The sequence below is a fragment of the Tursiops truncatus genome, chromosome 6 (genome assembly GCF_011762595.2).
Source record: "Tursiops truncatus isolate mTurTru1 chromosome 6, mTurTru1.mat.Y, whole genome shotgun sequence".
Classification (NCBI taxonomy): Eukaryota; Metazoa; Chordata; class Mammalia; order Artiodactyla; family Delphinidae; genus Tursiops; species Tursiops truncatus.
The window spans coordinates 46,666,040-46,678,399 of NC_047039.1; the positions used below are offsets into that span (position 1 = coordinate 46,666,040).

Sequence of the window (12,360 nt, forward strand, 5' to 3'; positions counted from 1 at the left end):
TCTAGGTTTTTTAAAATTTCCTCTTTAATTTCTTCAGTGATCACTTCGTTATTAAGTAGTGTATTGTTTAGCTTCCATGTGTTTGTATTTTTTACAGATCTTTTCCTGTAATTGATATCTAGTCTCATAGCGTTGTGGTCGGAAAAGATACTTGATACAATTTCAATTTTCTTCAATTTACCAAGGCTTGATTTGTGACCCAAGATATGATCTATCTTGGAGAATGTTCCATGAGCACTTGAGAAAAATGTGTATTCTGTTGTTTTTGGATGGAATGTCCTATAAATATCCATGAAGTCCATCTTGTTTAATGTATCATTTAAAGCTTGTGTTTCCTTATTTATTTTCATTTTGGATGATCTGTCCATGGTGAGAGTGGGGTGTTAAAGTCCCCTACTATGAATGTGTTACTGTTGATTTCCCCTTTTATGGCTGTTAGTATTTGCCTTATGTATTGAGGTGCTCCTATGTTGGGTGCATAAATATTTACAATTGTTATATCTTCTTCTTGGATCGATCCCTTGATCATTATGTAGTGTCCTTCTTTGTCTCTTCTAATATTCTTTATTTTAAAGTCTATTTTGTCTGATATGAGAATTGCTACTCCAGCTTTCTTTTGGTTTCCATTTGAATGAAATACCTTTTTCCATCCCCTTACTTTCAGTCTGTATGTGTCTCTAGGTCTGAAGTGGGTCTCTTGTAGACAGCATATATATGGGTCTTGTGTTTGTATCCATTCAGCCAATCTGTGTCTTTTGGTGGGAGCATTTAGTCCATTTACATTTAAGGTAATTATCGATATGTATGTTCCTATTCCCATTTTCTTAATTGTTTTGGGTTCGTTATTGTAGGTCTTTTCCTTCTCTTGTGTTGTTTGCCTTGAGAAGTTCCTTTAGCAGTTGTTGTAAGGATGGTTTGGTGGTGCTGAACTCTCTCAGCTTTTGCTTGTCTGTAAAGGTTTTAATTTCTCCATCAAATCTGAATGAGATCCTTGCTGGGTAGAGTAATCTTGGTTGCAGGTTTTTCTCCTTCATCACTTTAAATATGTCCTGCCAGTTCCTCTGGCTTGCAGAGTTTCTGCTGAAAGATCAGCTGTTAACCTTATAGAGATTCCCTTGTGTGTTATTTGTTGTTTTTCCCTTGCTGCTTTTAATATATTTTCTTTGTATTTAATTTTTGACAGTTTGATTAATATGTGTCTTGGCATATTTCTCCTTGGATTTATCCAGTATGGGACTCTCTGTGCTTCCTGGAATTGATTAACTATTTCCCATATTAGGGAAGTATTCAACTATAATCTCTTCAAATATTTTCTCAGTCCCTTTTTTTTTCTCTTCTTCTTTTGGAACGCCTATAATTCGAATGTTGGTGCGTTTAATGTTGTCCCAGAGGTCTCTGAGACTCTCCTCAGTTCTTTTCATTCTTTTTTCTTAATTCTGCTCTGCAGTAGTTATTTCCACTATTTTATCTTCCAGGTCACTTATCCGTTCTTCTGCCTCAGTTATTCTGCTATTGATCCCATCTAGAGTATTTTTAATTTCATTTATTGTGTTGTTCATCATTGTTTGTTTCATCTTTAGTTCTTCTAGGTCCTTGTTAAATGGTTCTTGCATTTTGTCTATTCTATTCCCAAGATTTTGGATCATCGTTACTATCATTATTCTGAATTCTTTTTCAGGTAGACTGCCTATTTCCTCTTCATTTGTTAGGTCTGGTGGGTTTTTATCTTGCTCCTTCATCTGCTGTGTGTTTTTCTGTCTTCTCATTTTGCTTATCTTACTGTGTTTGGGGTCTCCTTTTTGCAGGCTGCAGGTTCATAGTTCCCATTGTTTTTGGGGTCTGTCCCCAGTGGCTAAAGTTGGTTCAGTAGGTTGTGTAGGCTTCCTGGTGGAGGGGACTAGTGCCTGTGTTCTGGTGGATGAAGCTGGGTCTTGTCTTTCTGGTGGGCAGGTCCACGTTTGGTGGTGTGTTTTGGGGTGTCTGTGGACTTATTATGATTTTAGGCAGCCTCTCTGCTAATGGGTGGGGTTGTGTTCCTTTCTTGCTAGTTGTTTGGCGTAGGATGTCCAGCACTGTAGCTTGCTGGTCGTTGAGTGAAGCTGGTTGCTGGTGTTGAGATGGAGATCTCTGGGAGATTTTCGCTGTTTGATATTATGTGGAGCTGGGAGGTCTCTTGTGGACCAGTGTCCTTAAGTTGGCTCTCCCACCTCAGAGGCACAGCACTGACTCCTGGGTGCAGCACCGAAAGCCTTTCATCCACACGGCTCAGAATAAAAGGGAGAAAAAGTAGAAAGCAAGAATTAGTAGAAGTAGAAGTAGAAAGAAAGAAAGAAAGAAAGAAAGGAGGGAGGGAGGAAGGGAGGAAGGAAGGAAGGAGGGAAGGAGGGAAGGAAGGAATAAAAGAATGAAAGAAGATAAAGTAAAATAAAATAATATATAATAAAGTTATTACAATAAAAAAATAATTATTAAGAAAAAAATTTTTAATAAACGGACGGATAGAACCCTAGGACAAATGGTGGAAGCAAAGCTATACAGACAAAATCTCACACAGACGCATACACATACACACTCACAAAAAGAGGAAAAGGGGAAAAAATCATAAATCTTGCTCTCAAAGTCCACCTCCTCAATTTGGGATGATTCGTTGTTGATTCATGTATTCCACAGATGCAGAGTATATCAAGTTGATTGTGGAGCTTTAATCCGCTGCTCCTGAGTTGGCTGGGAGGGATTTCCCTTTCTCTTCTTTGTTCTCACAGCTCCCAGTGGCTCAGCTTTGGATTTGGCCCCGCCTCTGCGTGTAGGTCGCCGGAGGGCGTCTGTTCTTCGCTCAGACAGGACGGGGTTAAAGGAGCCGCTGATTCGGGAGCTCTGGCTCAATCAGGCCGGGGGGAGGGAGGGGCACGGAGTGCGCGGCGGGCTTGCGGCGGCAGAGGCCGGCGTGACGTTGCACCAGCCTCTCCCGGGTAAGTTGTCCCTGCATCCGGGACCCTGCCAGTGGCGGGCTGCACAGGCTCCCCGGAAGGGGTGTGTGGATAGTGACCTGTGCTCGCACACAGCCTTCTTGGTGGCGGCAGCAGCAGCCTTAGCGTCTCATGCCCGTCTCTGAGGTCCGCGCTTTTAGCCGCAGCTCGCGCCCGTCTCTGGAGCTCCTTTAAGCAGCAATGTTAATCCCCTCTCCTCGCGCACCAGGAAACAAAAAGGGAAGAAAAAGTCTCTTGCCTCTTCGTTAGGTTCAGACTTTTCCCGGACTCCCTCCCGGCTAGCCGTGGCGCACTAATCCCCTGCAGGCTGTGTTCACGCACCCAACCCCAGTCCTCTCCCAGCGCTCCGACCAAAGCCCGAGCCTCAGCTCCCAGCCCTGCCCGCCCCGGCGGGGGAGCAGACAAGCCTCTCAGGCTGGTGAGTGCCCGTCGGCCCTGATCCTCTGTGCGGGAATCTCTCCGCTTTGCCCTCCGCACCCCTGTTGCTGTGCTCTCCTCCGCGGCTCCGTAGCTTTCCCCCTCCGCCACCCACAGTCTCCGCCCGCGAAGGGGCTTCCTAGTGTGTGGAAACATTTCCTCCTTCACAGCTCCCTCCCGCTGGTGCCGGTCCCGTCCCTATCGTTTTGTCTCTGTTTATTCTTTTTTGTTTTGCCCTACCCGGGTACGTGGGGGGTTTCTTGCCTTTTGGGAGGTCTGAGGTCTTCTGCCAGCGTTCAGTAGGTGTTCTGTAGGAGTTGTTCCACGTGTAGATGTATTTCTGGTGTATCTGCGGGGAGGAAGGTGATCTCCGCGTCTTACTCTTCCTCCATCTTTCCGGAAGCCCTCCGTAGGAAGGTTTTTTAGAAAAGAATTGAACCAATTGAGTTTACAAAATTAAAGATTCTTAAGGATTAAGTCACCCCAAACTAGAAACACCTGGCTGAGTGTTTGAAGACGTGAAGGTGATGATGACAGTGGTGACTTATCAAGCGTGGCAGTAAATCTTCCATAGTGTAAAGTCATTGCCAAGAAATGGCAGCTCGGGGGGGATACTGCATGTGGTCGGCTGAATAATCCGTCCCCCACCCCCAAAATGCCCCTGTTCCCGGAGACTGAGAGTGTATTAGGTCACATGGCAAAGGGAAGTTAAGGTGCTGATTTTAAACTAGAGAGATTACCCTGGATTATGCTTTGGACAAAATGAAGATAGCAAGGAGACGATAAACCAAAGTTAGCAATGGCAGCGGTGGGAGGGGCAAGCAGGAGGCTGGAATGATGGAAAAAAAGATGTTCTTGAAGGAAAGTTTGTGAAGGAAATTGGCATGCCGCCCATGGCAATGCCTCATCCACTGAACAGGCCGCTGGTCAGGGGCCAGATGATCTGCTTTCAAGTCCTACTCCAGACTGTTTCTGAGCATTAGAACTATTGTTTGGGATGTGAGACTTCCCCTGCCTCCCAGGGTTGTTAGGATCAAGTGAGGGGCAGCACCAGTTATCGGTGAACTTTAATTCTGGATCCATAACACGGTGTCGTAAGTGAGACTTAAGCCTCCGAAGCAAGCTACTTGTATTCCCTTTTGCCCAAAACTTCCTTGAATTCTGGCTGACACAGTTGACCTTGGGCTACCAGGTCTGGCTCAGAGCTAACACCCTAGATTTGGTGAAAACTCCAAATCTGATCTTGCTGGCTGCTTTCAGAAGGCTTTTCATGCTATTTGACATCTGTGGCTTATCTGTGAAATCACCAGAAAATCATCCCACCCTGGGGATGTCGACTCCCTCTAGCCAGAGCTCATGGAGCTCTCTACCTGGGAGAGCCTCATTTTCCCTCCAAAGCACTCGGGGTTGAGTCTGCAGTGCCTGTTTCCTGAGTTAGGAACTCAAGGAGGTACAACCCTGTGAAGCTGGACACTGGCACGAGGAGCCCTCTTGGTCTCCAAGCCACTTGTGGGTAGATATGAATGGCTTTCTGAATAGAGCTGCTGCACAGATGTGGATGATCGCAGAGCTGAAGGATGAGGTCTCAGAATGGTTATGGTGGTAGAAATGAGGCCACTTATCTCTGCAGCCTCATCTCCTAACACCTACACTCCGGCCAGCCCGACCTTTCTCTTCTTTTCTGTACCAAGCTTGTCCCAGCTCAGGGCTTTTGCCCCTCTGCCCGGGGTACCCTCTGTTCAGAAGGCTCGGTCTCCACATCACCACTGTGGCTGCCCTTTTCCTCCATTTGCATCTTGGCTGGAATGTCATTTCCTCAGACACACCCTGCCTGACCATCCTGCTAATGGTGCCTTGTACCACTCCTGTTACTCTCTCATGGGATTTGTTTTGTTCTGGGTCCTTATCACTACGGAAAATCTTAAGTCTTTGTTTCTTCTGTCTAGCCCCTTGAATGGAAGCCCCAGGAGAGCAGGATCCTCTCTGTCCTGTTCAGTGCTGTAGCTCCAGAGGCTGGAGCAGAGGCTGGACATTCTGAGTGCTCTGTGCCTATTTGCTGAATGAGCATCTTGCCTCGCCATGTGCGGGACCACTTCTCTGGGATGTAGATTTTCTTTTCCTTGTTTTACAGGTGAGCCAACAGAGGCCCAGAAAGGCTGACTGACTTGTTCAAGATCCCCTCGCCAGTGAGAAGGGGACCCTGGGTAAGTACTGTGCTTATAAAGGTTGCAGCATTCAGAGCGGTGGCTCCTAGCTCTGGGCTTGAGGGCCACATAGCTGAAGGATCCGTGGCCTGAATCCAGGGTGACCTCTTGAGCACCGTCTTTTAAGTAGTGCTTTTCAAAATGTAATGTGCTTTCGAATCACCCAGCGACTTGGTGAAGCTGGAGACTCTGAGTCCATTGAGCTGTGCCGTGGGGAGGGGTGTGGGGAGGGTGGAATGATGACTGAGATTCTGCGTTTCTAACAAGCTCCCAGGTGATGCCAGTGGCCACCCTTTAAGAGCCAGGGTTTAGGGCCGCTGATTTGAGAACTGGGCTGGCTATTTGCAAAACAAAGGCAAAACAAAGGCAGGAAAGGAAGGACCCGGTAAATCTTGCGGTCAAATTAATTGCCGCAGCTGAGCAAAGAAAGCAGAGACGGGTCCCTGCTTCCCTGGGAGAAGCAGATACTGTCCCTCTACCCTCCACAGCCTGGTCAGACGCGGTGCCGGAAACTTGGGTCTAGCATGTATGTCTGACCCTAGGTTTGTTTTCCAGTTGTGTAGCACTTGGCTCGAGACCAATGAAGGGGCTGAGCCAACTATAGGAAGTCATCTCTTCAGTAATAAGTGTTTCCTGCCGTCCCCTCCTCCCCCGGTTTGGATTGCATTCCTGGACCCCGAGTGCAGTTGTCCAACTCTCAACTCCAATTAAGAGGCTTGCCTGGGGTTTAGGAGTTTCTAAGAGTGCCTATAATTTGCTGGAATTTTCTCCACTTAGAAAACAAGTGTAAAATATCTGCTCTGCTTATATGAGAGGGTTGTCGTGAGAGTGCTTTGAAAAGTAGAAAGTAGCATTTCCCAGATGTGAGTGGAATTGATTTTAGATAGGACAGAGACCCAGAGAACATTGATCATCGGGTGAGAGAGCTATTCCCGTTTTAAGTTTGTTTCAGCCTTGCAATTAATTTGTAAGAAAATCTCACTTCAGTATTAGTATGTCTCAAACACTTCTTTTTACATTTCCTCATCTCCTTTCCCCCTGCACCCACCCTTTTTTCATCTTTATTGGAGCATAATTCCATTACAATGGTGTGTTAGTTGCTGCTGTATAACAAAGTGAATCAGCTATATGTATACATATATCCCCATATCTCCTCCCTCTCACCCTTTTTCTTAAAAATAGAGGCAGTGAGCAACTCTTTCTAGTTACAAATTAATAACATTATGCTGTTTTCTTACTTTTTTTTGTGGTTACCTTCTATCTGCGGCAAAACATAATAGGTTTTCCACTTAAGACAATTACATAAACCTTCCCTTTGAAGAGAAATTTAAATAAAGCATGTAAGATGATTTCAAAAAAAAGTAAATAATATTATAGGTTGAATGTAGATACGGTAAAAATTATACAGGTAATAGTCAAGTGAGTCCATCTCGGATGGTAACATAAAGGAATGTCAAGGGGCGTGGCTGTATTTATTCACGGAGGGAGACAAAGGCACCTGACCCGGCCATCTGGCTGTGCCCTGCTCTATCTGTGGGCGCTCCACATGGCTGGCTCTGGGCTGGTAATTCTGCCTGAGGGTCCTTAGGCCGAATGTGGAGATAAGTCTTGATCCCAATCAAGAATGCGCAGCTAAATCCCAACCATAGATTAGCAGATGTCTTCAGGTCTTTCTCTATCTGTGAAGCCTTTGGGGGGAAAATGAGCAATCTGGCTATATAAAGGCTCATCGTCTAGCATTTGCCTGAAGTAGAGACAAATGAATTGCTGTGCTTTGGGCCTTGAGTTTTTTTTTTTTTTTTTTTTTGATATGGTTAAAAGAGCTATAGTGATTATAATTAGATACTGTCATTTTTGTGCTTCCCTAAATCAGTTTGAAACAGGCCAAAGGAGTTAAAAAATCTTGCAGAATTCCAAGGCAACATAGGGCAGCAGAAACGATACCTGCTTCCAACATGGCACATTTGGGTGAGGATCTTGGCTCAGCTACCTGTTATTAGCTGAATTGTGTCCCCCGCACCCGCCAGATTCATGTGTTGAAGTCCTAACGTCTAGTACCTGAGAATGTGACTATATTTGGAGATAGGGTCCTAGGCTTGTACTCCTGAAAGCCTAGTATTATTCAAAAGGTATATAATTAAATAAGAATAAATCTATAGTGAGCTTTATATTTATTCTGATGGGTAAAGTGGGCTTTGCATTATTTTCACACTTTTAACTTTGTACCTTTCTGAATGATCTAAACTTTCTAAACTTACATAAAATAACCATGAGGATTATTTGGCTGATGAGAGTTTTTTGGGTTTTTTTAATTCTTCTATTTCTTAAAAACTTAAGTTTTAAATGTGTTCAGTACAATGGACTCGTTCTCAGTATCTTCTTTTCCTTTTAAAAAGGAGAACTCAGGCCAGACGGTCAGTTTTCCTCTGTGTTTTATAAGCCTTTGCAGAATGGACTCCTAGGGCTGTGAGCTGGGGGTCAGGGGGATGGGGAATGGAGCTGGTATCCAGCAGTGAAGTAGTTAACCTGCCTGTCACTTAAGTGGAGAGACCCAGCTTGAGGCAATCTGTGTAAGGCAGCAACAAATCCAAGCCAGGCCTTCAGAGTGCAAACTGATGCTAGCCTCTCTAATCAGATACTTCAGTCACTCAGCATAAAACCTGAAACTAACAAGCGCCCACCTCCGTGTCTCCGAGTTAGCTTCAGGTAGGATGCAAAGACCTGGAACACTGTGAGGTTATGCCAGGAGGCTCCCCCTACCCGAGAAAAGCATCACTTGCGTCTCTAAGAAGAAAATAGAATCTTCTGATAGCAAAGCTCAGTTAAATGTCAAGATATGGCTAAAGTCAGGTGGAGGAAACTCTGGTAGGAAGGAATAATTGGGCAGCTAAGTGCTGGAAGATCTCCAAGGCTCTGGTGCAAACGTCCTTTTGCTTGATTGTTTTAACAAACCTCCGGTTATTTGAACCACCCTTGGCTCTATAGAGGCTGGGGGCTATCATCTTTTGTGGCCCCCAAACCATGCTGTCAGAACGTGGGAACCACATTACTTCATTCTGCTCCTGGGAAAGGGAACAGACTTGTGGGATTTTAAATGAATGCGTTAAATTTGTTGAGTTTCAAAGGGAGAAGTAGAGAAAAATAAACAAACTCTTAGAAGATCTTGGCTGCAGTACAGGGGCCAAAGTTTAAATCCCTGCTTTCAACCATGTTAGATTTTGCAAAAGACCCTCAGTGGTCCCTCCCAATTCACTCAGGTGCGAGGAGGGGTGCACCCTTCTTTTAGGGGGACCCAGAACTCTTTTCTCATGTAAATGGAAGGACCAGCAGAGAGGGGGGTAACTGTGCTCCTGTGATGCATGAAAAGGGGCAGCAGCCTCCTGATGGTTTTCTGCTTTAAAAAATGTAGCTATCTGTATATCTTAGTAAAAAAAACTTTTTTTTTTTTAAGTGTGGTGAGATATATATTCTCCCATGTAGGTAAGAGAATACAGTGTGTACAGCCTTTTGGGAGATAAATTTAGCAAAAGTTATCAATACTTAAAAAATATTCATAGGCTTTGATTCAGCTGTGCCCTTTCGGAGAGTCTGTCTGAAGGAGATAATCCAAAAAGTGGACCGAGACTGATGTATCAAGATGCTATCATTGCATTGATTACAACAGTGAAAAACTCCAAGAACCTCCATGTTTATCACATGGGAAATAACTGGTTATAGTCATGGTGGTCCAGCCTACAGTGGTATCCTCCTCTGTGATGAAAAAGAAATGACATACAGGAGAGTGCTCAGCATGGAGTAGTAAGAGAAAAGAGGCAGGAAACCAAGTGGAAATGTGTGGGGATCGTTGTGTGAAACTGCAACGATCCCCACACAGTGAAATGCGTCCGAGTCACCTCTAGGTGGTAGGATTATGATTCATCTTTATTTTCTGTTTCCTATTTGTTCCAAAGTTTGTGAAATCGAGCCAACTCTATTCTTATAACAACAACAACAACAAAAGTCCTTCTCTAACACCAAAATATACAAACAAGCATTTGCCAGTCTTCGGTTGGGGCGATCAGGGTGGGCAGGGGGTGTGCCTGCTTCCTACAAAGGCAGGATGGTTCACCAAGGTTCCTCTGACTTGCCCAAGGCTGAGAAGCCCGGAAGATGCTGGAGGGAGAGAGAGCAGAGCGAGTGCCTCTAGGTTTGGCTCTTGTTTGCTTGGGGAGCAGAGTGCGTTTGTGGCCTCTTCAGTGGGGAGGTGAGGTAAATGAAGTGCTCATCCAAGTTTTTAATCCCCTCGGCTAATCACCAGACCTTTCTTGTGGTTTTACTGGGACTCCTTTTACTAAGTGGGTGGATTTACACTGTTTGTGTTTGTATGTTGTACTTGGATTATGCCTTAATGTGTCACTCTGATGACAAAAGGGGTTGCAGCAATGGGCAGACAAGCTTCCCTGCTCTTAATAGAAAGCACGCTCCAGCACTTTATTTTATCTGTAACACATAGAGCTGCTTAGAACAAAGCGTTGCCCCTAAGACATGGTCCCTAAGAGTCTTTAATAAGGACCAGACCGCTGTGAAGGTATTAATTAAATATTTTAAGCAGAATGGCTTTAGCTGGCTGGGGCATTTTTATGAGGAGAGGGAGTATATTTAAAACCGGGGCTGTTTCTGTAACAGGAACCTGTTTTGAAGGAAATGTTCTTGGGTGGGACGCTACGGGTACCAGGCTGTTAAACCTCCAGGACAACTTAATGTCAAAAACAGACGCTCTGAACGTTTTAAACAATGTTTGAGTTGGGTCCTTGCTGTGGAATTTGGACACAATTCTAGAGCAGTTTTAAGACAGAGAAGAATAGTGAGAGTCTGTGAGTGCCCCAGGCTCTGTTAGAGACCGTTTTCTCACAAGTCCCGCGAGAGAGGGTTTGACGAGGTCATTTTTACCGAAAAAGAAACTAATTAATTGTTTTCCAAGGTCACTAAGTTTGATGGAGGAGCTAAGACCAAAATTCAATTTAAAGTCTGTCTATCCATCCATCATCTACCTATCTACCTATTATCTATCATCTATCAATCATCTTATCATCTATCAATCATCTACCTATATTTCAAAATACTCTACTCTTTCTCAGAAATTACTAGAAACAAAGATGAGCTTAGGGCTTCCCTGGTGGCACAGTGGTTGAGAGTCCGCCTGCCGATGCAGGGGACACGGGTTCGTGCCCCGGTCCGGGAAGATCCCACGTGCCGTGGAGCAGCTGGACCCGTGAACCATGGCCGCTGAGCCTGCGCGTCCGGAGCCTGTGCTCTGCAATGGGAGAGGCCACAACAGTGAGAGGCCCGCATACCGCAAAAAAAGAAAAGAAAAAGATGAGCTTATACTGTGGATCTTGGTCCAGTTGATAGGCATTTTTCTGAATTCAGAGTAATCAGTTATTGAACATAAAGTTTACCATAAAAGCACTGAGTTGGCTGATTTTTCTGGAAGGCAGCATGGTGTGATGAGAGCTTGGATAAGAGGTCTGTGGTTTGGATTCTGGCTCTGCCACTTAGTGATTTCTGTGACTTTGGGCATGTCCCTCCCTGAGTAAGTTCCCTTGTCTTTAACATTAGAACTGCATTTAGCATCGGGCCTAACAGATACCTAGTGAAGGTGAGTTAAATTTAAATTTGGTGCTGGTACTGGGGTGAGGAAGAGAGAGAGGGTTGTCTTCCAATCCCTGTGGACCATTCTAGGTCTTCAGGAATCAGCAGTTCAGTAACTTCATAAGGAGGCTCTCCTCCCTGGCCCACGATAGCCAATGTGACCAGTAAAGTGGAGAAATGCTCACATGAGATATTGGATGCCTCTCAAGGAGTGATCGTGTTCCAATGAGTGTGAGGAGGGTGGCTGGACATAGCTGACGATGGGGTAGCTTCTGCCATCATTCGTTTGATTCATTTCGGAGCCCATCGATCCATATCCTGGCATGGGAGGCCCCTCTTGGGACCAGCCTCAGTGTGTACCCACCTGCTCAGCATCCCTCCCCAGGTTCCCATGCTCCTTTCCCATGTGTCGTGCGGCCTTAAACACGAAAGCTTCGAGTCTTCCCTAAATCAAATATGTGTTTGAATCTGTGAAGGTCCTTTGTGACCCAGCATGAAGGGCTGCCCACATGGAAGGGCTAATTTTTACTGTGCCTTTGACGGGCCTGCCCTGCCGTCTCCTGCCTACTGCCATGGGTCTTCAGAAATTTCCAAGCTTTCCAATGTAGACATTCTTGCCTCTTTAGCTCAAGACCTCCTCACCCCACCTTTCTTTCTCTGTTTTTCTCAGGGAGCAATTTTATGCAGCCGATATATATATTCAAATACATATCACAGCCTCCGAGCCACTCCATGGCCGCACATCCCCTCAGATCCTCCCCCCCACACACCCCCAGCAGGGTCTGTGGAGGACCTATTAAGGACTTGAAGTTATATGGGTCTGAGTCTGCCCAGATTAGCTGAGTGGTCTCTGGCAAGGAGAAGGGCCGAGGAAATGAGGGACGCGAGGGATGGCTCACCTGCTTCTTCCTCATGCCCTCCTGCCTGCTAACCTCTCTGTGCCTGAGATCCTTATCTCTAAGATCATGATCCTTACCTTCCTCGAGGCTCTTTGGAAGGATTAAACGACTTGATGCATACAAAGCACTTAGCACAGTCTGTAGCCCACAAGCTGCTGCTATTATTATGACTGCCTATAAAAAGTATTTGGAAATATAATGATTTGAGATGGAACGTTGTCT

At 45.3% G+C, this 12,360-nt stretch overlaps 1 long non-coding RNA gene across 1 annotated transcript in view; it reads left to right on the forward strand.

The window, feature by feature from the left end:
• Positions 1-2,441: 2,441 nt before the first annotated feature.
• The window catches only part of LOC141278966 (uncharacterized), a 60,570-nt gene continuing 50,651 nt past the window's right edge, over positions 2,442-12,360 (forward strand). Inside the window, exon 1 of the long non-coding RNA XR_012332488.1 lies at positions 2,442-5,608. This is a non-coding gene — a long non-coding RNA (uncharacterized lncRNA). The remainder of the gene's footprint in view (positions 5,609-12,360) is intronic.